General features: G+C 34.4%; 1 protein-coding gene and 1 long non-coding RNA gene across 7 annotated transcripts in view; both read left to right on the top strand.

The window, feature by feature from the left end:
• Positions 1–21,722, top strand: part of LOC101743686 (fasciclin-2) — a 134,708-nt gene that overhangs the window by 49,996 nt on the left and 62,990 nt on the right. The window lies entirely within an intron of this gene.
• Positions 1–21,722, top strand: part of LOC119629842 (uncharacterized) — a 61,740-nt gene that overhangs the window by 23,505 nt on the left and 16,513 nt on the right. Inside the window, exon 2 of the long non-coding RNA XR_009975558.1 lies at positions 11,004–11,043. This is a non-coding gene — a long non-coding RNA (uncharacterized LOC119629842). The remainder of the gene's footprint in view (positions 1–11,003; positions 11,044–21,722) is intronic.

Genomic DNA, 21,722 nt, shown 5'->3' with positions numbered 1-21,722 from the left:
TCGGTCGATCCTGGTTAAATTGGAAAGGCCTTTGGGCCACTAGTAATTCTTCAATCGTAAAAAAACATTTCGGGGTTCAATTTTAGTTTTTGTAGCGGTAGTTGTGAGTCTGCATAGTATATGATCATGCTGTCAGCTTATGCCGCCAAAAACGAATGCATCCGATTTGAAGCAGCCGTTATTTTAGTGCGAATGCTATTTCTGTCTTTTATGTCAAGCTGGTTGGTAAAATATTAATGTGTTTTTATAAAATTTTATTTGTACATGATAATGTCTACTCCGATCCTATATATGCATGCGTGTGTGCGTCAAATACATGGCAGTGTGTGTAATGTTTTTTTTATTCATCTAATGTATTTCTTAGGCATAATTTTAAAAAACATTAACATTCTGCACTCCTTTTCTATATTCTCTATAAGTGTGGGAAATTTCATACTCTTCCGTCCGCGCAATTTTCGTAAAAAGGGATACAAAGTTTTTCCTTCTCGTATTAATATATAGATAAATTGTTTTAGGCTTCAAGATTAGAATTTTAAAAAAATTGGGTCGTCGTATTGTATAGCCTGAATTGATATTAACTGTAAGCGGCAACAGAATAAAAGAATGCATTGTAATTTCAATGTTCATAAAAAGTCTCACTGCTGAATTTTGCAATGAAATCTAAATTTTCACATTCCTGTGAAGGTAAACCTGTTTAGTTCGGTGTACGTTTGTGAATGGAATACGTGAATCGTGTTACAATAGCGCTTGACAAAGGCCAGCTCAGTAGAGATCGCGAGAGAGAGAGGCGAATTGCATCCTCGAAATTCGGATGCAGTCATGTTTCCGCGCGATCGCCTTACGACGGTTCATTTGACAGTACACTGTGCTATTCAATTGGGCACGGACTTGGTATTGCTTTACTTTCTAAGACTCTAAAGATTATTTGTAAAGATAAACCTACATTTAAAATATGTGCTATAAAAAGCGGTAACGGTAGGCAGCGGCTTATCTCTGCCCCTGGCATTGCTGAAGTCCATGGGCGACGGTAACCGCTCACCATCAGGTGGGCCGTATGATCGTCTGCCTACAATGGCAATAAAAAAAAAAGACAAAAATAAAAACTTGAGGTCGAAAACACAATTCTATAGTGAAGCGGCTGTCACATCCTTAAATTCCGAATGCACGATGGCAGAAATTGACTGGATAAAAACTTGGGTATATCACCAGTGCTGGAAGCGTCACACTTCTTGCCATTATGGCTCAAGCAGCTGCTGCCCAAAATCTTTGTCTTTGTGGTTTTGTAAATCACAGTGTATAAAGTCTTCCGTTATGTCAATAGAAACTAAATAGAATTTTTTTATATTTTTTTATTGCTTAGATGTATGGACGAGGCACAGCCCACCTGGTGTTAAGTGGTTCCTGGAGCCCATACACATCTACAACGTAAATGCGCCACCCACCTTGAGATATAAGTTCTAAGATCTCAGTATAGTTACAACGGCCGCCCTACCCTTCAGACCGAAACGTATTACTGCTTCACGGTAGAAATAGGCAGGGCGGTGGTACCTACCCGCGCGGACTCAAGAGGTCCTACCACCAGTAAACTCAAGAGGTCCTACCACCAGTAATTTAATTGCACTGTGAATCCACTTCCTAAGGGACGAGCACTCATTCGACTTGCTTTTGTTGTGGAATCTAAACGCATTCGTGACCATACACTCTATATTAACGATATTACCGCAACACTCAAATAATTACCTCTCATTACTAAACATTCTCAATTTAATATACATACGAACAAAAACTGTAATAGCGCCATACAATATCTCCTTGGGTGGCGTGCTGGATGCGATCGTGTTTACCATAACGGGAGGCCTTCCTGTATCTTTCTTACCCTTGCGAAGACACACGCAGAATTTTGATATACCCCTCGACGAATAAATAACAAATTATGAAGCCTGGTGACAGATGTCGACATTTTTGTGGTGAATTTTCATTTTAATGTTGAATGAGTATTGATGACACAAGAAATGTTGTTATTGACAACTTAATGTTAGATTCGTTGGAGATTTTGGACTTTTCAAGCGGTCATTAGAACTGCCTTTTATTGGTTTTATTATTCCTTAATCTATTTTGAGCTTTCTAATGCATTTTATGAGCGATTTTATACAGCTATTATGGGTATCCAAAGAATAGACTTCTGTAATGCCGTATTTATAAAAGTTTGCAAATTAATATCTTATTCGTTTAATTCCGTTTACTTTATTTTATCTTATAATTAATTTGTGATTTTGCAGTTCTGCGTTTATGGTTCTCTGTAATAGTGTGAAAATCAAAGTCAAAATTAGGTATATAAGTACATATTACAAGATGCACTTTATTCTAATGTATTATAAGATCAGATAATTTTTTTAGAAGTTAATTTAATAGATAGAGAAAGCACACAAAAAAATATCGTGACGTCGTTGTAATCTGTCAGTGGTTCTTAAACTAATTTTTGTAACGTGTTTTTGACGTGACAACGTCTTATAATTCGACGGAGCCGACTGCACGCTCGAAAAAACATGATTCATGCGGCGTTACCTCGCTCTGAGGCGTTCCATTTAAGGCTTGAAGTGCAAGCGAGAGCGCGCAACGAGCGACAAAGAGGCACAATCGGCAGCGTTCCTGCGTTCGACATCTGTCTCTCTCCTACTTGAGTGAGCGATGAATCCGCGTGGACAGTTGCTATACAATAATACATTTACATGTTTTCGTCAAGTATGAAGTTCAGTGAAAAGTGAATGTGATGTCAATTGTCCAAACAAAATATCTATCAAACAAATGAAATTAAAATTTTCTTTTGAAAAATGAAACCGTTCCGTTAGTATTTTCTTATGACGTTGTCACGTTCAACTATCGTCAGTAAACCGACTTTACAGACAACCGATTTTTAATTTGAAAATGAAGTCATTGAAATTCTTGGCTAACACCAGCAGTATCAACGCATGAGCAACATTATTATTCCAACAAACATTTCTGAGATCAAATTTTAACGTCTTAATTGTTGTGTGGCGTGTAGACTGCGGGTGGTCGCCGCCTCAGTCCTGCTATTAAGATAATTTGGACTTTTTTGTCATTATTTGTCGTTCGAAGACGGCCTTTCAGAATGACTAAAAAACTCTTTACTGTATTATTAAAAAAGTGTCCAGTTCTCTCGTAAAATAACTCAATTTAGTGGTCGATGTTGGAATTGTAGCAGAGGGCAAAAAATTAAACAATATTATGTGATGCTAAGTCACCATTAATTTTTTGTTATTTAATTTTTTATAGCAGTAGATCGATGTGTTTCAGTTGTTGATGTGATGGATTTTCTCAGACATAAAATCAACAATTTTCAAAGAACAAGAATGACTTAAAAAATATTTTTGGTACCTTAGGTAGATTAGATATGCACAAGGTCTCGGCCCAACAGGTGTTTACGATAGCAGACGGTAACAGGGCCCATAGAACGCATCACACTGAATTCATTATGTCGAATTCTTAGTTGCATTAAATAAAAGTCCATACTGCCTTTTAGATTGGAGCCTATTTTGCTTAACAGCATAAATAGGCGGCGTTCTAAATTCTACGAGCTCACTCACAACAAAAACTCTTTGTTCGGTACCTAAGTGAACAAATATTTTACATATTTTTTGTTAAATTGGTCATCCATTAATTTGGGTTCTTTTCATTTAAATCAGTGGCAACATTGAATTTTGAAGAATCAACTGTTCCTTAATTTCACGGCTATACAAAAAATTACAAAATACATACTTTGTTAAACCGACATGTATTATTAGATAAACCCTTACTATCAGTATTTGTAGGTCTGTGATTAATAATCTTTCTCAATATACGGTCTAGTAACCTTCAAATTTTGGACAACAAAAGGCTTGCCTCAACCGTGGCAGGGTCAAAGCGATCTAAATGCAAATGTTATAACTCGTTCCTTATATTCTTCCTAACTGGAAAACATTATTCACGAATGCCGAGAACACCGAAGATAATGTATCAAAATTTATTGTAGCACCCATTGTACTTGCAGCTTAATAATACAATATACATATATTATGCTGGGGCGGAGACTTTATGAAAAACATGTTTTCGAGGGTTAAACCAATTTCCGTTAAATTGATTGATATTGGCGGAACACATTATTTCAGCTCGGTTGTTTGAATAAATTACAATTCACCTGAAACTCAGACGTTTGGTAATGATATTGTTTTTGTTTATGAGCAATTTATTATTTCTTTCGTGGTTTTGTGTGGCATTTTGCAGTTTAACGCATTAAACATTTGAAATGTTAAAAAGAAACATTTCCGCAACATATTTCTTTTGGTTGGCTAGTAATCTGAAACCATTATACCTAAAAATCTCCCCTGTGTCAAATAGACATTGAGAAGACCTGAAACACTACTAAACTTCTAGAGAGCCTTTGCGACAGTACGTTCTACCGTGAAAAGGATATGTGTTCTCGTTTGAAAGAAACTTACTCACGTTGAGTAACTCTGGGACCCAAATATGACCTGTGACAGTGACTTGTTAGTTGCTTTTTTCCATTTCAGCAAAATAAAAACTACCAGAAGGTGCTATTTCAAATGACATATCTGTTTATAATTATCATTTTCATCTTTCTCAGCCTTTAGCTTCATCAAATGTAAGTCTTATATTCTCTTCAATTACACTCCATTCTAATGTTGCTAAGAAATACAGTATCATAATCATTAAACTTTTCTGACAAAAAATTCTGACTAAGGTTTGGAATACGTATAAATAATAATAAAATATATTAGCGCATTAAAGCATCTATGGTCTAATTCGATGATGAATATTCGTTACAATAAAATTAAAAAAACATCAAATTGCGGACATTACAGTTATTAATATGGCACAAGAGCAAACCGCTTGTCAAATTACGAAATGAACGTGACATAATTATAACAAATTATGCATTACATTAACATTTTCACGGTACGTTTATCACGAATGTGCTTGTTGCATGAATCGATATTGTATTTTATTCGTAGTATATTTTCAATGGAGCGTATTATTGGTTGTTATGAAACATGACCTTACGATGTTACTACACGCGTACAATAGAAAATCATTTTAAATTTATAAATGAATCCACAAAAAAAAAACGGTAAAATAAAAAGACGCTATGGTCAGTTGGTTGACGCAGTTTGGTAAACAATAGATCAGACTAGTTTCCTTTTGTTGGTGAGCCAAAAGCCTTCGTTAGATATTAAAGTATTTAAGCTTAAATTAAATATACTGAATCCTAAATTAGCGTAACTATAGTACTTGCTGGGTAACATTTTCAATTTGATCATTCAATGTCGATTTGGCTTTGTCAATTGTCGTGCTGTACTCTCCCATGCAAGTAATTTCCAAATGCAAGTTGTATTTTCTGATCAAAATAACAATCAACGATTTTGTAACAAAATAATACTTGTCATATTTTTTAAATTATCCAAACAATATAAAATCTCTCCTTTCTGCGTCTTTTCTTGCAATGACAGCCGATCCTGAGCCGAGTTGAATGCTGCAAAGATCGTCAGGAAGATAAATTAAAATAAATTTCATAAATCAAACGAAATAGTTATTTATTACTCTAGTTAGAGTAACAAAGAATAAAAATTGTTTTTGTTGTACAACTTACCTAGTAAGATGATGCTATACTATGCAGATATTGAAAGTCGTAAAATTGAAATTTGATAATTTAGAAAGTTAACCCACAGAAAATACTTTCTCGGAAATTAGGAAAAAACAATATTATCATCGATCCGACGTACATAGTAATTACAGCAGTCATTGTTCAATTGCTAAACATTAAAAAGCGAACCGCAAAATTTTGAATGGGCATCGACAAGCAATCAAAACCGGTGAAAGCAAATTACTATGAATAGGACAAAAGCTATTACCTGCCGTCTATTTTTATTTTGTCGCGTGAAAGCGGGTCGCCTTAACGAATTTATTCGTCCTGCCCTTATGTGGGCTGGGCTTGCTCCCTTAACTTAGGCAAAATGCACTGAGTAGAAGTCTGCATCTATTGGCTTCGTCACTACGTTTTTATTATCTTGAATATCCATCTAACGGAGTCTTTCAGCTTAATTTTCAACATCCTCAAGTGCAAGTAATACAAATTTTGCACAAGTTTCAGGGTTCGATGGTGTATTAAATTTATTAAAGTTTATTTTAATATTCTCTCGTGGTGATTTTTTAGTTTGGCTTCCTGTAAAAACGCATTGATGTAGTTTTTAAACTAAATTATATCTTTATATAAAACTTTATTTTGCTAGTTATAAAATTACGATACTCATGTTTTCATTTGAAATCATATTCGATTTTGTAGTATCAGTTATATCAGAAATTCAAAATAACTTGATACGAAAAGCAATTCTCGATTAAGTCGATACCTAATAATCCGTAATAACAAAATTGTCGGAACATTCAAGGGACTTTGTAATAAACGTATCCGAAATTATTCGAATGGAAAATTGAATTCTGGTACCTGTCCTGTTATTTGTTCCGAATACGGAGGCTCACTTGATTAATCTGACTTCTTTTGATTAAATATTCGAAATATCGGAACACCCTATTTCGATTCTTAAGGGGATCGAGTCTCAGATAATTATGCAATACAATTCGGAATGTATCGAATTTCTTCCCCAGCCTATTTTCCGTATTTCGTTATGTTTCATTAGAGCGAGCTTTAAGCGCCCGCCTCTCATATAAGGAGGCTTTTAAATATGCCCCTAAGTATAAATATGCATAGACATGAGAAAACAGAAGAAAAAAATCTATTACTAACTAGCTGACCCGGCAGACTTCGTAGTGCCTCAATCAATAAATAAAAGACCTATTTGTATAAAATAAACTTAAAACAAACAAAAGGAATCCGTCCGAAGGAAAAACAAAATTGTTATTTTTATTTAATTCCGAGCATTTTCATATTTATCTAACTTTTAAACCTTCTCTGGATTTCCACAAATAATTCAAGACCAAAATTAGCCAAATCGGCCCAGCCGTTCTCGAGTTTTAGCGAGACTAACGAACAGCAATTCATTTTTATATATATAGATGAAGAAGACTCTTCATTAGTAATAGAATTTTTTTCTTCTTAAATGAGGGTAAACTTGAAAATACTCAAGCACCAACGAAAATGCGACGGCGAAACTTGAAATTTTAATTAGAAAATGTTTCTTTTCATGATTCTCATCATATTAGTAGAAAGTTTTTGGACATTTGACCTCTAAGTTTCAGAAATAGACAAACATTTAGTCACGCCCCACACAACTATAGGGCGCCGTATACGTCTCTCGGTCTCGCCCGAAGCTTATCTAACTCATCCTCAAATAAATCAGCCGGAAAATTGAAATCCACGATAGTACTGGAGCTCGGTGCCATGACGTTTACAAGATGTCGGTACTTTAAACTTTTGAAGGGTACTTTTGAACATTTTTATGATAATATTTTATAACAGATATCTTCTAAGAAGACTGAAGAAATATTTGTAGTGTTGTGACTTCATAGTAGGATATGCCGGCTTTGTATCGTTTCTAAATGTTGGAGCTAGAAGACAACGGACGGTGACCAAAGAAAATCAAACTATCAAAATGTTCATAAAGTTTCTTTCACTGAAATATTATATAAAACCGACCAAGTACATGAGTGAAAGATTCTGTATTCAGAATGAAATTTTTAAATATAAATGTACAATATAACTTTAAATATTTTTTGTCTTTTACCTCTAAGCTGCGTCTAACACTGACTAAATCACATATCTAAATAAAAGGTTTCATAATGGCTTACTTTCAATTCTGACTTCATGGTCCAACTGATCGTAAGTGGCAAACATTGCTAATGCATTGCATCGTCTAAGCCTGGAGTATAATTAAAGCCTCAAACGCTGTTATACTACATATTATATCTTTTTTTACTTTTATCATACACTATACTATATTATATTATATACTTTACCTATATAGTAACTATACTATATTATAGTTTAAAATATTTAAAAGCAAGCTCAAGTTAAAAGCTTCAACGGTGAGAATTTTTCAGGTCGATAAAGAATATAACTATTTAACGTCAACCTGTAGATTGTATGTGCCTAATTGGTTATATTAAAGTACTATTTATCCTAGTAACCTAGGAGTCCAAAATAATAAAATTAGTGTAATGTTTAATAATTAATTAGTATTAGTAGTATTAGTTATATTACTGGATATTATCAAATTAATCAGACGTTTTGAAATTTATGAAAACAATGATGAAACATTCCATTAAATTCATAAATAGATAAAAATAATACCGTATTTAGCGGTAAACTTATTCACATTTAAAATCTTATTTAAACTATTAGTAAACGGGTTTTTACCAAAATTTTTAAGTTAACGAGTCCTCAATACTTTCAGTACATTTATCGGCTGTGACTAGTGCTGAAATATTGGAAATTCATGAAAACAAAATACCACGCTAAAACCCGGTAAATAATATATTGTGCCTTTCAAATATGTCATTAAAACTTATTAAGAAGAAGACTTGACTTACTTTAAAGTAATAATAACTTTCAATTAACATATAGATAATTAATTTATCTAAGACTTATTTTTAATGTCTGTACATGGTAAAGCGTATCTAGCTCTTAAATGTAAGAATGTAACTAGAATCTGTAAACATCGACAAACCTAATTTGAGTTTCCTGATTAAAAACTCGATGGGCTACCGGATTTGTAGTCGAGATCCTCTTTGTCACGTGTTCTTTTTTTGGGTGAAGAAGACTAATTTAAATAATAATTACAAAAGTAATTTGCCTCATGTGTTAAAGCGCTTAGAATGTAATTCTAATTCAGTTTAGGGATAAGGTGGGTTAAGGTGGTGAGTTCGATTATTCACATGCAAATGCAAATAAAGAAATTGAATATTCCTAAAATAGTAACAGATTTAGAGGTGACCATACTTGAAATTTTACTTTCAAATATTGTGTTTCAAACTAGATCATTACTCTAGAGCTTATTACTTACATTTTTCTCTTATGCTAATCTCCAAATTTTGTTTGCTCATTTTTTTTTTTTTTTTTTTTTATTTACTAACAATCACGCCACGTTAACTGGCCCCGTGCTTAATTCGTAAAGAACTTTTGTTACAAGTACCAGATAACGGAAATAAATATAATATTTTTATTATACACATACATATATTTAATATACACCCATAACCCTGGAAAGACATTTATATTTTTATCATACAAATATCTTCCCTTGGCGGGATTCGAACCCGCGACCCCTTGTGTAGTGACCATGTCACTTACCACTACACCAGACGGCCGTTAGAAGGTAAGCGACAAAGGGCTTCTACTGAGCGGGTGAAATTACTCAGTAGACCGACGGTCCTAATGTTCTTATTCAGCACTTGTATAAATGGTAGCTTATTTTAAAAATACCACTACACCAGACGGCCGTTAGAAGGTAAGCGACAAAGGGCTTCTACTGAGCGGGTGAAATTACTCAGTAGACCGACGGTCCTAATGTTCTTATTCAGCACTTGTATAAATGGTAGCTTATTTTAAAAATACCACTACACCAGACGGCCGTTAGAAGGTAAGCGACAAAGGGCTTCTACTGAGCGGGTGAAATTACTCAGTAGACCGACGGTCCTAATGTTCTTATTCAGCACTTGTATAAATGGTAGCTTATTTTGAAAATGTCGCTAGCGAGATTCATTTGTAAATTATCTTTTGTTTTGTGATCTATATCGTCACAACATATTAGAAGAAAAATAAACTCAGTTCAAGGGATCGAGAAGTGAAGGCTTTGGTATGAGATAGAAGGAGATAGATACAAAAATATGATGCGCAATATTGATACGAAAAAATATGGAGAAAAAACACCAAAAGACCGTATAGCCGATAAAATAAGAGTTATCCCGAGCATGCATTTATCAAAGGAAACTTACAGATTGAAAGGGAAAGGGAATGATAAATCATTTTTATCAAGTCAACATAACAATACATCTTTCTATTTAAGTACACTTGGAATTTTGTTTGTCGAATTGATACGATAATCTTTCTATTTTTATAAAAGTGCTAAATCATGAGGCATTTTGCACTTTTGTTCCAAAATTGGTGGTGGGCATGGTACGAAGTGTTTTCCATTTTTTTTTATAAAAGTGCTTTTTCAGTTTGTTTTCACCTTAGGAGACACCATATATGTTTCTTGCTTACTCAAGTACGTGTCCCATATTTGAAGCCCTTTATTACTGTATACGCGCTGCGTTTGTCATGCAGTAATAAATTAGTCGATGGTAAATTGAATGATAACGGTTATCCAACTACTTCCAGATGATCAATTTCTAAATGCTAGACGCTTTCTCAAGGCCAGACTTTTTATCAGATAATCGATTTTTCTTTATCGAATAGATAAATCGTGAATATCAATACACGACACAACAACATGCATCGCAAAAATAATGTAACTCGATAGAAAAGCATTGGATAGTGCTGTTCTTTAGATCGAATTAAGATAAGTTTCCGTCCTCACGCGGGGTAAGTAATTGGACAGCCGTACGTGGGGTCGGCTTATCGACGCACATCAATCGCAATAAAACTCTGCAAATCGTCGTTCGGATGCCGGCATGTTCAGAAATTCGATCTCTATCAGTCTTCTATTGCTGAGCATGGAGTTTCTTGATTTTTTATATCTTAGCACGCACGTGAATGTAATAGATAAATTATGTTATATAAATCAAACCTTGCGATTCGGTTAATTTCGGTTAAATTTGACGAGTATCACTTTTACAATTTTGAATAGTCAAATTAAATTTAAGCTAAACAAGTAATAGAATGATGTTACACTAGTTTGAATAAAAATCTGTCAGTTTTATTATTAAAGATTAGTTTTTGTAAATACTCATATGCAAATTTATATCGATGTGATCTGTCTTATTATTTTGTGTACACATGCATTGTATGCTCATAAATTTGTTTGTGGTTTCAGGTACATACAACAAAATGAAGACATATTCAACTGAAAATCGGTAATATGTAACATTTCTATTAATATCAAAAGCCGATACTTACAATTCACAATACTCTTCATTTGAAAAAAAATATCTGCGTGAACTGGATGCATTCTAATAAATTAAATAATTTTTCTAAGATACTACAAGATTGACCCTTTTCAAATGTTAAAAAATTATTTAGGCGACTACAATTTTAACTCAGACTCGCGTTTAATAATAAGCGGTTCGCTCATATTAGATTTTTGTAAAAGATATTTGATACTTAAAATTGGATGCCAAATACTAGGCGTTAAATGAAGAAATAAATAAATGCAAATTTTTTGAATAATTGCACTCGCAAATGTATTTTTGGCTTATCTCATAGAAGGTATAGCTTAGCTTTGTGTTTTAACTGAAACGATAGGTATTCCCAAAAGCATTCATATAAGTTCATACACTTATTTAGTTTAGGTACAAAATTATGTGTGAGTGGATGGTACAAAAGAAAACCAAAAAACGAGCAAGCTAACTCACATTTATACGAAAAACGAGCAAGCTAACTCACATTTTAACGGCCGTCTGGTGTAGTGGTAAGTGACATGGTCACTACATAAGGGGGTCGCGGGTTCGAATCCCGCCAAGGGAAGATATTTGTATGATAAATATAATGTCTTTTCCAGGGTTATGGATGTATATTAAATATATGTATGTGTATAATAAAAATCTTACATTTATTTCCGTTATCTGGTACCTGTAACACAAGTTCTTTACGAACTTATCACAGGACCAGTTAACGTGGCGTGATCGTTAGTAAATATTTATTTATTTATTTATACTTCACCGCAGACAGGATATTACTGATCTGTTTTACGACTGCATCCTCATTTCCTAACGAATTTTAGACTTTAAATGATTTAATTGTAATTTGTTAATGAAAGTAATTTCAAGTTAACAACTCCGGATATATTTTTTGGAATGATTAATTAGTGTTCAATTTCATAGATTGTTTGTAATAATTTACAGAGCAGTTGATTGATTTGCCGTTAACCCATTTTCCTAGTATGAATCTTTTTAAAAAGCAGTTTTGAGAGTGATTTAATTCATATATTTTATCGCTTTTGTAATTAGTAAGTTCCTTGGATTGAAAGGCAATATGTCTAAATAAGATTAATTTAGCAGAGTCAGTATCTTATACTATAACATATTATATAAAATAGATTTTGCAAAGAACTGAATTGTTGGCACATTCGTTCTTGCTGTTCTTTTTTTCATTTGAAGATTTTGAAGTTGATTTAAATAAAAAGATTTTATAAAAATCATCAAACATAGGCTTATTGTAAGTATTTTTAATTCACTTGAAGCTATTTCATTATAAGAAGTTATTTATGCAACATTCCTTGTCAAGGTCCGGAGTCAGCACCGAGAGAATACGTGATAAAAATTATTTATAACAATTACAAAACGCATGAATCATTCATAAGTATTATTTAGATAAACTTATTGTAATCGATTCGATTGCTTAATACTCAAATACCATCTATATAACTGTGTGAATAAAGTCGTATTTTATTAAATAAACTAGCTGACCCGGCAGACTACGTAGTGCCTCAGTCGATAAATAAAAGACCTAAACTTTTGTATAAAATAAACTTAAACTTTTTTTTTTAAATATATTCCGATCATTTTCTTATTTTTTAAACCGTTCTGGTCCTCCACGAATAATTCAAGACCAAAATTAGCCAAATCGGTCCAGCCGTTCTCGAGTTTTAGCGAGACTAACGAACAACAATTCATTTTTATATATATAGAAGAAGAAGATATCGAAGAAAATATGAATATGTTTCTAAAAAGACAACATTATGTATTGTAATGTATTCGTAACATTAGTATTATTTTGTGTGCCCGTTAAATATCTTAAGTTCAAAATGTGAAGCGATGGCGTTGTATAGTAATTTGTTCAATGCCAAACTTCCAACGGTCTATTTTTGAACAAAGAACGTTCTATTTTAAATTTTCTTTCAATTACGAAATCTCAATACAAAGGGTTTGTTGATGGGAAGTCGTAAACATATTTGTGTCATGAATGAAAGAAGCAAACGTTTCTTACAATATGTGGTGATATACGACCTTTTTGAATTTTGTTGTTAATTTTTTTATTCGAAAAAAGTAATTCGATTTTCGAAATAAAAAGATAGAAGATTATTATAAGAAGATTATTATAAAGAATAGTTGAAGACATGAATGGACGAAGGGGTTAAGTACAATTTTTAAGAAGTTTGAGTTTTTATATTGAATGAAGGTGCTATGTGCCTTTAAACCATATTAGACCTTAAAACTGCGGGAATAAAGGCTATTTTTAGAAATTGCATGTGTTGAATGAAAGTGCCATGGGCACTTAACGTATTCTTTAATTTTAAATGATTCCAAACAACAATACTCTGGAGTGGATGAAGGAGATATGTATGGGCATAAGTACGTTTAAAATAATTAAAATAACATCCACAAACGCATAATATCTCAAAAAGAAGTAACAAAAGTAACAAAAGCCGATTTATATCACCGACTTTTGTTTTATTAGTTTACTCTGTACATATTAAGTTGTTAAATAAAGAGTTAAATTATTATGATTATTATTATTATTAAAAGCTGATTGACCGTTTTCTCAAAATTAACAAATTGTATCATATCCCCTTCATCCACTCATGTCTTCAATTGTAAAGAGTGTACTAGTACAGTTACTTTGTAGGGTGATTTGAAATAATTTTTTCGATTACATAAAAATGTCTATTACATAATTATGCACGTGAAGCACATTGACTTACAAATTTCTTAATTGTTTACTTTTATTGACAGCTTATGTACGAAAATACTTCGATGCTATAAAAACAGAAAAATAAGTTTTCTATCAAAATCCCATTATTAAACAAAAATCGTAATCTTCACGAAGAGCATGTCCTATTCGGTAAATTCCCGACATGCGACATGATCAAATGTTTAATTATATTTTATTGTTTTTCATTAACTGACTTAACACATGTGAGAGCGACCATTGTAATTTTATAAGTCGGTTGCGTAATAACCAAAGCACATGTAAGATTTCATAACAGTGTGTATCCGTTCGCGAGTGTAGGGTTGAAATAATTTTTATAACAAGGCGATTCTAGAAACTTAATTATTTTTCAGATTTGAATACACTTATGTCCAAAATTAGACAAAGGAGTTTAAGGCAATTCAGTGAAATTTAGACAGTGAATATTTATTTATTCTGTTCAAACATGTATCCTATTCCAATTGAAACCAGATCTGTATACAATATGTATGTATCGCGTTTTACTGGTGTGGTAGAACTGTATCTGTTCTACCGCGAAGCTGTGATGTACTCCGATTTGAAGGACAGATCTCATTCGTCATTCGCCCCATGATGTCCACGGGCTGCAGTGCCTGTTTAACATCAGGTAGGCGGTGAAACAATTTTTCCATCGCTACAAAAACAAATCTATTTAAAAGGTTTTCGTATACAGCACAACCCTGTTTAAGGATTTGTAACGGACCAAGGAACACGTGTAAAGATTTGCTTTAAACTGTGAAATAACAAAATACGATTATGCGCGCGCTTCTTTATCCTAGGTATTCAGTTTGAGGTTTTGATTGTCTAAATGGGCCGAAGAGATGTGGTCGAAAATTCTCATACATTTCAAGCCAGAGCCCATAGAGCCATTGCGCGACAGAAATACTCAGTTGTCATTGCCTTCATTACAAGTTCACCCAACTCCGGTATATTTGCAAATAAATGAATTCGATTCACGGCTTCGATTTTATTACGTATTAACACCCTTTCATCGTAGAAGTATCTCGTCAACACGCAGAAAAAAGAAAAAATAATTCAGATTTTGAACTCATAAAATCGCATCACTACGATTTGCACCACTTGCACTTGCACTTACACTTGCACCACACCATTGTGCCACTTGCACTACTTGAACAGTAAACAATAGGACGTCTTACTTTAATAATCTTTTTAGAAATATTTAATACTACTACTACTCGTACTTGCCTATTTATTTAAAATGTCACTCTGTAAATGTGCATATTTCACAGCAAGGAATTCATCAGTTGTAGTTTTAGAGCCAGTATAAATGTTATTCCAAACAAAGAATCTCGCGATGTGCAATATCTTTTACATTATCGTATCTATGGACTCTTAGAACTTAAGATCATCTGCAGCACAAAATCTGTCTAGAAACGGCTAATCGAGGTTCTGTTATTTTTAAATTTTATATTAAAAAAAAATCAACCAAAAAGTATCTATAAATCTATCTAAGAAAGTTAACATTTACGTCGCTCCATGCAACGCTAAATGGCCTTCGAAAAGTTCATAGCGTCGACCCGAAATAAATAAAACTTTGAAAGGCTTCTTCCAACGAATATTCCCTTTTCCTGTACACACTCGTGACAAATAGTTGCTGACGTAATAAGCCGTACTTTCACATTGTACGCAAGAAATATTGCTTTTACGAACGAATGCTTACCAGATGATTACGGAGCTGTCGTCGCGTTAAGAGCACGTTTGCTGACGATTATTGGACTATGAGATGTACATGTTTTAGGTATAAATGAAATATTTTGTCGAGAGAAATACCAAAAAATTGTGTAGGTTATTAGGAATATGGAACTGTATCGATTACAAAAAAATCCGTGAAAATAGCGACATCGCAATATGGCGACATAGATAAACGACTCCGTACTACCTACCGACTACGTACGGTAAATATATGAACAGAAAATGTAATTTTTACACGCCTTATATTAGCTACACTTGTATGTATGTTTGTAACTGACTCCTTTAGACGCGATTTTGACCCACTTTAAACGGCCTGATTTCAAACTTTGTAGATTTATCGAGACACGATGACAATTCAATATTTAAAAAAATATTGAAAAAAATATAAAAAAATTTCAATTCAACTAAAAAATGAAAAATAAATAACGCTTTTTTTACAATAAAATATATTTTTTACACTATTTTTAATTTAAATTTATTAAAATTTATTTTCTATCTTTTAGTCGAATCTTATATAAAGCGTGTTTTTTAGGTTTTTTTTAAACTATTATTTATAATAAGTAAACCTTTTTGGGATTATGAATCTAATAATGCTTAGAGTATCTAAAGATGAGTCAGGGCTTACTAAATTCCTGTGACTGCGGCACAATTAGCGTCAGCGCATAAACAAGTTAATAAAACAAACTCATAAGTTTTATGAAGGAACTCGACTGAATAACTGAGCATGACTGTATGCAGTGGAATGTGGAATTAAGCGGCAGGGGGCGAGTCTACTCCACGGGGATTCTCACTCGTTCGGGGTTATAGAACTTTCTGCTCTGAACTAATGCACTCAACGATCGTATATTTCCTTTTACAACCTAACGTGCGTAACGCACACAACATGTTATTCTGTTAGTTCATTTCATGTGTCATAAATTTAATGAATTACTCATTTAAGATCGGACCTAAATACACTTTTGATGGTGCGTTATTTATTCACACTTTTCAATGAACAATGAGAGTGAAGAAAGTCCGTATTAAACCAAAACACAAAAGATTCGAACTGCAGACGAGAGTCTAAGTACTACACATTTAAATTATGATTTGTGAATGAAGTTTATTTCATGATAATAGAAACAAACACGGTAGGCAGCGGCTTGGCTCTGCCCCTGGCATTGCTGACGTCCATGAGCGACGGTAACCACTCACCATCAGGTGGGCCGTATGCACCTCTGCCTACACGGCAATAAAAAAAAATACTCGGAGTTTATTAAAGAGAAATAAACTTTACATCGAAAAAAAAAATTTGGAAAAAAACTTGAGCCTTAAATGGTGTCAACAGCAAAATTTTATGCAAAGACCGTTACGTCATGAAACCGAAAGTGGTTGATCTAGCCAATACGAAGCCAATGTATACAATTGTGCGGTGATATGTCTCGGGGTAGCCAAACAAACCAACCCCGATAGAAAACAAATTGACATTTCAATAGGACCCGCCCGGAGACCTATTTGCAATTCTAAGGAGTACTCTTCAATAACATACCAACGTATGGAAATACGCATTGAAAAGGATCTGATTTCTTGTATAGATTTTAAGGATTCCGTTTTTGGGCCACGAATATGTTCCACTTGAGAAGCAGATATCCTTCATATTTCATTTCTACACGTTAGACTTCTTTCATATTTAATGTGTTATTATAAATGCTTTAATAATTTGTAAGCGAACGCAAAAGTACCATTGTAAATAATAAAAATAAGAACAAATATTTAAAGCGGCACCAAGAAAAAGGCAATCATGAAATGCTAATTTTGTCACGTTGATTCATAACTGTAAAGGCGACAAGCAAAAACAAAATATGGCGCACACAATGATACTTAAAAAAAATCATAAGAAAAAAGTCGAAGTGAAACCGTAATCGGTAAACTGCGGTTTTGACGGAGTGTGCCTCGAAAATTCAGGGGAGTTCTTTTTTACTATCGAACAAAAAGTATTGTGAACATGAGTGGATCTGCGGTGATCGCATCCGGGTGTATCCTGCCGTATCCGGTTTTTATTAGAACGGATATCGAGTGGCTTCCCAAGGCTTTTGTATTGAAACGGAATATCGTACGGGCCTACCATTGTGCGAACGATGTCGCCTACTATTATTAAAATGCCTTTTTCGAACGTGACTAAGCCAGGGGTTCGCGATTTCGGTTAACGTTTTTTTCTTGCATACCATTTCTATAGTTGAAGCAAAATCCTTAACTCGTTTTCATTTTGTTTTGTGGTTTGTAAATTGTGTACAGTTTTAATTCCAAGCGCATTTAGTGTTGGGTTAATTACACCCCGCATAATTATATACAGTTTACACCGTAACTACGAGTTGTATCTTAGTTCTTTTAATTGCTTCGATGGGTGAACGATCTCATGGGCCATCTGGTGTTAAGTGGCTATCGGAGTCCATAGACATCATAACGGAATGGCGCTACTCACATTGAGACATGAGGCCGAAGTCTCAATTCACGGCAGTCTCACACCATTATTTTGTACGGCAGAAATAGATAGCACAATACAGCCTTAGCCTCAGCCGAAGTCTCAATTCACGCCATTCTCACACCATTATTTTGTACGGCAGAAATAGATAGCACAATACAGCCTACCTACTAGTTAAAATGTTTTGAGAATTTAAATCTACAGTTACTGTTTTCCGTTCGTTTTCTGAATGATCCATCATTAAGTATATTTACTAGATTTACTGATCAAACAATTAAGAATTCTAACTATGTAATCATTGAATCGTTTATCGGAGACACGACTACTCCCGCCATTGAAATTCAGATTAACGCATTAAGATTCAACGTCCACCGGAGGGAGCTAAAATGTTTTTGTTGTTCATTCCTTAACATGAATTAATGATTCATTTCTTTGTTGCTTCATTAATCGATAGAAAAAAAGCTTTGTTGTTGTCTTTCATTGTAACGAACAACACGGGGGACAAATGTAGTCAAAGGGAATTTGGATTCTACGCTAATTTTATTTACGACTGTACGGTTAATTGTATGACTAATGTTGGAGTACTGGTTTCAGTACAATATGATGGTCAATAATAAATTAAAGTATTATTTATACACGTGTTTGTTTAATAACCGTAAATTAACCGACATAGCCCTATAGATTAGCAAGCTGAAGTGGCAATGGGCCGGACACACGTGTCGCAGAACCGATGGCCGATGGAGCAGGCGTGTTCTGGACTGGAGACCGCGTACCGATAAGCGCAGCGTTGGGCGTCCCTCTGCCCGTTAGACCGATGACTTGCAGCGATATGCTGGGAGAGATTGGATGCGGAAGGCGGAGGATCGTTCATTGTGGCGGACTATGGGAGAGGCCTACATCCAGCAGTGGAGAGATACAGGCTGATGATGATTGCTTAATAATAAAAGTTTGAAGAGTTTAAAATTAAAATTGAATCAAGAACAAATCGATTACGTACATAGATTGTTAGAGATAGTCTTGAAACTGTTTTTTTTTTTTTGGAACACTGAACGTTTTTAAATTTTTTCAATAACGAAATTGACTCTCGAAATTTTTAATTTAATCTCTATTGCTAGAAAATCCGTTCTGATTCGAATCGACATTGTGAAGTCAATGAACTCAAATCTCAATAAATAGTATTTAGATTGAAAACAGTACTATTTTACGCACGTTCTTTTTTTAGTTTTTATAGCAGCCATTCTGTACATTTCGTTGTTAAAATGTAAGATAGATTAGCCCACTGAATTTCTCGCCGGATCTTCTCAGTGGGTCGCGATTCCGATCCGGTGGTAGATTCTGCGAAGCACTGCTCTTGCTAGGGCCAGTGCTAGCAACACACCCGGTTTCAGTCCCGTGAGCTCATCTACACGTCAAGGTGAAGCTGATATAGCCTCTCAAGGCTATCAGAATAGGTAGGAAAAAAAATTAAAATATAAACCAAAATTGAATTCGATGGATTGAGTTTTACGAATAATACAATATTACGTTTTTTTTTACGGTATAGTCAAATTTAGCATAGCTTAAATCAATTACTCGATACCAGTACCCGAACTGGACGTTGGATCTTGTAGCGAGAATGTTTTAAGAACACTGATTCGTCTGTAGGCAATAATAAAACATATTACGCTAAACGTGTGAACTACTGTCAAAATACTTGTGGAAAAATAAACAAAACTTCACATCTGTTCAACAAGTAGACAATAAAAAAAGGGTTTATTCGTGAAGTAGGCTATAAAATCCATTTTACTCACAACGCATTTGGCCTGAATTCAGGCAGTAATACCCTCAGAATTGAGTCTCTAGTGAATTTCCAAATAAAGCTGACTTACAGACATCCGGCTTGCCTGTTGCGAATACACGCATTCTGTTTAGAGAAACTGTTATTGTTTACGTTCGCATGCTTTTGTCTATTTTTATTGTTTTCTTTGTGATTGTAGATTTTTGTTACATTACTTTTTGATTTGTACACATACTATGGATGTTTCAGATGCCATTAACGGTTCTAAACTTTTTGAATGCTTTTGAATATCACTGGTGGTAGGACCTCTTGGGAGTCCGCACGGGTAGGTACCACCACCCCGCCTATTTCCGCCGTGAAGCAGTAATGCGTTTCGGTTCGAAGGGTGGGGTAGCCGTTGTAACTATACTGAGATTTTAGAACTTATATCTCGAGGTGGGTGGCGCATTTACGTTGTAGATGTCTATGGGCTCCAGTAACCACTTAACACCAGGTGGGCTGTGAGCTCGTCCATCCATCTAACCATTAAAAAAAAAATGCTATCGACGGCAGATTAGTTTGTTCATTGTCGCCCGCTGTTTGGACATTAGCAGAGCTTGGAATGAAAGTAAGCTACTGGATGAATTATTTTCACAGTTCGCTTGAATATGGACATGTCACACTACTACTGAAAAACCAAGGAGAGGACTTAATTTAAGAATCTGTTACACGGTAACAGTTATATCTGGAGCTGTAGTAAATTCTGTAGTGGAGATTTCAACAGTATGTTACTTATTTGAAAATTACGAAACAGATTCTTCAAGTACATACGTTTCCCGTGCATCAAAAATAAACACAGCAAAATATTTACAAAATGATGTATAAATTATTGTATTTCAATTATACACAAAATGTTTTATTTATTTATTGAGTATAGATAAAAGTATAATTTTTGAGCTGGCGTTTAAGGACCGGCTTAGTAATTCTCTTTATCGGATGCATAAAATAGGGTTTCTTCTAAAACTAAGGAATCGTCTCTCATAATACCCTATTAAAGTAAATATTCTACTATATCACGAGTTGAACAGTTCGCGATTAAGTCTCACGATCAATCACTAAAATAACAAAGACACTTTTTTATTTCCTATTTCCTGTTCTGCTTTCACAAGTGTACTTTTACATAGTACTAGTGAAACGCGTTGAAACTACTCAGACTTGGCAGTGGCCGGCGTTGCTGATGTCCATGAGCGACAATAATTACTTACCATCAGGTGGGTCATTATGTCTGCCAAAAAGGCAACAAAAAATTTCTGAAAGTTGATTTCTGCCCCGTTTGGATAAAGTAACAACATAATCACATAAATCCTTAATTCTAATGAGCTTTTTTTGTTCTAAGCCATACATTATATAGTAGATTATATAGGGCTCGTATTATTTATACTAACAATTATCAAAAAAAAATCTCTTTTCAAAATTAGGTAAGTATTAGCAAAATATACTGTAACAAAGGTACAGAATACAATTGAAGACGAAAGTCTTCAATCAGTGCGTCCTACCTGTCATGACATATGGAGCGGAAACGTGGACACCCACGGTTGGGCTGGTCCACAAGTTTAAAGTTGCTCAGCGACCTATGGAGGGGCTATGCTTGGAGTTTCTATGAAAGATCGAATCCGGAACGAGGTAATCCGACAGAGAACATAGCACAGTTATAGATATAGCACAGCGAATTAGTAAGCTGAAGTGGCAATGGGCTGGCCATATTAGCAGGACAACCGATAACCGTTGGGGTAAACGCGTTCTTGAGTGGAGACCGCGAACTGGAAAACGCAGTGCAGGACGCCCTCAGGCTCGGTGGAGTGACGATCTGTGCAGAGTGGCTGGCAGGAACTGGATGAGAGAAGCCGAGGATTGTGCTCAGTGGCGAACAATTGGAGAGG

This window comes from Bombyx mori, chromosome 18, assembly GCF_030269925.1.
Source record: "Bombyx mori chromosome 18, ASM3026992v2".
Classification (NCBI taxonomy): domain Eukaryota; kingdom Metazoa; phylum Arthropoda; class Insecta; order Lepidoptera; family Bombycidae; genus Bombyx; species Bombyx mori.
This window is presented reverse-complemented; position numbering and strand designations above follow the sequence as displayed.